The 5184-nt window shown below is 39.4% G+C and overlaps 1 pseudogene; it reads left to right on the forward strand.

Annotated features, from left to right (window-relative positions):
- Positions 1-536: 536 nt before the first annotated feature.
- LOC142440594 (zinc finger CCCH domain-containing protein 15 pseudogene) lies at positions 537-4200 on the forward strand (annotated as a pseudogene).
- Positions 4201-5184: the final 984 nt, after the last annotated feature.

Consider the following 5184-nt stretch of genomic DNA (forward strand, 5'->3'; position numbering starts at 1 on the left):
AATAGCATATCATTCATCTTCAAAAAGGACATTTCAAATATTATTTGAAGTACATTGTTTTTGTGATAGGATATTTTTATGAATCTAAGGAAATCAAGTTATTACCGATATTATTTGGATTATCTAACCACTAAAGGTAGTGATAAAGAAATAGAAGTATTTGACCACCATCTCTTGTCTGAAATTGATCAAACATGCAACCAGCATGCATTGATAATTATTGGCAATTAGAATGAAAAACTCAGAGAGTAGAAGAACAATAATTAGTGTTGGTGGTAGATATAAATCTGGACAGGCCATGAATTTTGTTGCATATATCTTTTTAACAAAAACACAAACAGCAATTCTCCATATGGACTTCACCAAAGGAAATACTCCGAAACCAAATTGACTACATCTATGGGAAGACACGATGGAGAGGAACAATTTCAGCAATTCAAAGGAGGTCAGCTGTCCACTGTGGAACAAATCATTAATTGTTCACATAAGCTCGCGTTGAAGATGAAAAGAATGAAGACAGCTCCAGGAGAGCCAGAATGTCCCCCTCATATGCCCCGCTCAATTTGAGAGTATCTGAAGAGCACACTGCTGCATGGCACACTGATGACAGAAGACCTGGTAAGCTTTGGTACCTCATCAAGAACATGATTCATGAAGAAAACAAAAGATATTAAGAATAAGGAAAGGAAGAAAAGAGCCAAGTGGATGCCAGAAGATACTCGGAAACATGCTGTTGATTTTAAAGTAGCTAAAGCAAATGGGAAAAATGATGATGCCAAAGAAATAAAGAGGAAATTTCTGAGAGCAGTTTGAGAAGAAAAACTAAAATGTTATAACGAAATGCGCAGGGGTATAGGGTTAGTAAACTACAAAGAAAGAATATGCCCAGCATATCTTAAACTGATGAAAACATTCAAACCTTGAGTTGCAGTATTGAAAGATTATATGGGCAAAATATTGAATGATGCAGGATGCATCAAAGGAAGGTGGAAAAAATATATAGCCACTGTATCAAAAAGAGCTAGTTGACATTTCCAACATGTCAAGATGTAGTTTATGATCAATAACCAAGCAGCCCTGGGAGTGCAGTGCCTACTCGTTGGACTTTTATGCTCAAGGTTGGCCATTTGAAACCACCAGCAGCTCCAAGGGAAAAAGACTTGGCGTTCTACTCCTGTAAACAGGGACAGTCTTGGAAACCCTCAGGGTGTCACTATTAGGCAGCACTGAGTCAATGGCAGTGAGTTTAGAATTAGTAAGAAAGAAGTCCAAACTGCAGTGAAGGCATTAGCCAAAAATAGGACCCCAGAATTGACTGAACACTAACTGAAATGCTTCCATAAGATGATGAAGCATCGTAAGCACTCTCTAGTCTATGCCAAGAAATTATGAAGATATCTCTCTGACCAACTAACTGGAAAAGATCCATGCTTGTACTGAGTCTAAAGCAAGGCGACCCTCAGAATGCACAGATACATGCACAAACGGATATAACGTCCAAGTAAACATTTGCCGAAGATTATCCAACAAGGGGCGCAGCGGTCCATCGACAGGGAGCGGCTAGAGCTCCAATCCTGATACAGAGGAGGATGGCATTGCTGATGCCAGTTGGACCTAGATTCAAAGCAAAGAACACCAAAATGATGTTAGTTGGTGTTCGATTGACTGTTCCAAGGTATTCGACCGTGTCGGCCACACCTAACTATGGACAGTCTTGAGAAGAATGGGGATTCCGCAATACTTCACTGAGCTCATGGGAAACTTGCACACGGATCCAGAGGCAATTGTGTGCACAGGACACAGGAATGCTGCATGGTTAACATCTGGAAAGGTACGTGTCAGGGTTGTATTCTTTCACAATGGTTATTCAATGTGTGTACTGCGCAAATAATCAGAGAAGTTGGATTATACGAAGAAGCATGCAGCATCAGGATTGAAGGAAGGCTTAACAACCTGCAACATGGAGATGACAGAACCTTGCTTGCTGACACCTGGAAGCACTTGGTGATGAAGATCAAAGATTGAAGCCTTCAGTATAAGTTACAAGTCACTGTAAAGAAAAATAAAATCCCTCAAATGGACCGGTAGTTAACATGATAAATGGAGAAAAATATTAAAGCTGTCAAGGTTTTCATCTTCCTTAGATCCATAATCAATGTTCCTGGAAGTAGAGTCAAGAGATTCAATGAAACATTTCTTTGGGAAAACATGCTGTAAAAGACCCTATAAAGTGTCGAAAGGCAACGATGTTAACTTTGCAGACTCAAACCAGGGTATTTTCAATTGTGTTATATGCATGTGAAATTTGGACATTGAATAAGGAAATTCAGAGAAGAATCAATACATCTGAATTATGATCCCGGTGCAGAATATTGGAAGTACTGTAGATTGCTAATATAATAAGGCAGCTGCCGGAATACGCTTCAGAACCAAGAATGGCAACATGTTGTCCCACGTGCTTTGAACCTGTTTCCAGGAGAAACCAGCCCTGGGAAAAGAATATCGTGTTTGGCAACGTTTCAGGGCAGGGAAATAAAGGAGGAGCCACAACGAGATAGGTTGCTACCATGGCCACAAAGATGGGCTGGCGGATAACAACTAGGAGGGTTCACAAGACCAGACAGCATTTCACTCTACTGTATGTCGATTGGGTCACTGGATGTTGCAGTAAGAGCAACAGCAATGGCTGCCACCGTTTCTATGTTTGAGATGGAAAACGATTGTGTTCAAGATTGAATTTCAATTTAATTGTATTTTTAATCTACCTCTTCTTCCCCTTTGTGGCCTAGCTAACTGGCTATCATCTAACCAAGAATCACCGTATCCTAAAGAATCATAATTCTTAAGAAATTAGTATAAAAACGAGGATAGCTTTTGCACAGTGCGGTAGCGATGGAGGTCCAGGTATTTTGTACTACTCCAGAGGTCTGCACGGTGTCCAGCTGCGCTTAACTCTGGCCCGTGCCACCTGCCTTCACATGCCCCCAAGAAACAGGCTCAGGAAGAAGAAAGAAAAGATCATTGAATCACACGGAGCGAGGTCAGGACAACACATTTGGTCTATAGAATAAGAAGGGAGCAAAGCAACTGGAGTTGATCAAGGCTGCTACTCATCAAGTTCAGTTTGGTCAACAAAATCCACGCCAGGTAGCTTAAAGTGAAGCTGAAAAGAAATTGAAAAACGATGACAAGAAGAAAGAATTGTAGGAGCAAAATGAACTATTCAAACCTGTAGTTGCTGCTCAAAAAATAAGTAAAGGCTCAGATCCCAAATCTGTGGAATGTGCATTCTTCAATGGAGGAGAGCGCACTAAAGGGGAGAAGGGTCAATTCGCTCATGACTTGACTCTGGAGAGGAAATGTGAAAAGTGAAGCATTTATGTTGATGCGAGAGATGAAGAACTAGAAAAAGGTACCATGGATAACTGGGGTGAGAAAAAACTGGAAGAGGTGAACAAGAAGCACAGGGAGGCAGAAAAGAAAAAAAAATCCAACTCAAATAGTGTGCAAGCATTTCATTGAAGCTACTGAAAACACCAAGTATGGCTGCTTTGGGGTGTGCCGCGGAGGGGGTGATATGTGTATGTCTCCTCAGGCACTTCCCCCTGGATTTGTGTTGAAAAAGGATAAAAAGAAAGAAGATGAAATTTCATTAGATCTCATTGAAAGAGAGCGTTCTTCCCTAGGTCTCAATGTTACCAGAATCATCCTAGATATTTTTCTTCCATGGGAAAAAGGAAACAACAAGAAGAAATTGACCAATTTGAGCAAGATATGGAAAGGAGAAAAGCCGACTTCAAAGCACGGAAAGCACTAGTGATCAGTGGTCATGAGGAATTTCGTCCTGACCTTGTTGATGGACGAAGAAGCAGCAGCAGAAGATACCCGTTACACCCAGGGAATAGTCGGTGATGAGGTGGATGGCTCTGGAAATGTAAATGACATAGATTCAAGTCTTTACATTCCAAGAAATGGAGATGAAGCAGGTATTACGTAGCCAGTCCTGAGGATTCAGCACATAGACTTCAGAAAAGGATGAAACAAATTAAGTGAAGCTTCTGGAGGGAGGGCAGAAAATGGGGAAAGAAGTAACTTGGAAGAGGATAAGGAGAGGCACACGAAAATGGAGGCATTGATGCTGTTTCTGTTGGTGAAAATCATTTCCCTGGGGAAGACTTGGATGAACTAGAAGACGCTTGATTTAGATGAATGACAGCAAACAAGTTCATGGACAAATGAAGTCAGCTCAGCATGAGTTGAAATGGACTACATTAATTTTTCCACCTAGAATTCTTCCACAGAATATGTACATTTACCATGCTGGTTGTGGTGGGTTAACCCTCTCCCAAACCAGAAATGTTCTCCCTATATCTTCTCTCCTGACTTTGACTACATCTCATTTTAAGTTCAGAGTAGTTCATGATAAATTGAAATATAATGGTCATTTCAGAAAATGATTGATGGTTATAACTGTCCACTCAAGTAGGAAGTGTACTGCTTTTTTGACTTTTGTTTTTAATTGGGTATGTGTTATTACTAGGAACAAGCTAAATCTAAACCATAAAACATCTTTCCTTTAGTGCCATTGTTGCATGATTTCATTTCCTTTATATTTACTGTATAGGCTTGAGTATAAACCGGCCTGAATATCAGCCGAGGCACCTAATTTTACCACAAAACTGCATAAAAATGTGCTAAAATATGAGCACTGTACTTCATAAAGGGAGTTGCATATGCAGAGTCAGGGTTGTGTCATCTTCAGACAATTGATGAACATTTGAGATGTACCTTCTTTGATCTGATAAGATCAGTTGTGATATCTTTTGTAAAACTGTTAAATTTGTTCCTCTTTCTTTTTGCCAATGAAGTTGTGAATACAGACCGTCATACATTAAAATCTAAATATGGACCTTTAAAAAAAAAGAGGATAGCGCTTAAAAGAGGACCAGACTATCTGAATCCTAATTCTTATTCGGTCATAGAGTAAAGAGATGTTAATTAATTTCTTTTTTCATTGCATATATCATATAAGTATATGTATAATTGTTAATAATATTTTAAAAACAGATTATTTTATAAAGGTAACTGCATATGGTTTCCATTGATCATCAGAGCAACCATTGGAAATAATATTAATGTTGTCTGAATCCCAGTTATATATACTTCTATGTGTAAAAGTATCCC

This window comes from Tenrec ecaudatus, chromosome 2 (assembly GCF_050624435.1).
Source record: "Tenrec ecaudatus isolate mTenEca1 chromosome 2, mTenEca1.hap1, whole genome shotgun sequence".
Taxonomy (NCBI): Eukaryota; Metazoa; Chordata; class Mammalia; order Afrosoricida; family Tenrecidae; genus Tenrec; species Tenrec ecaudatus.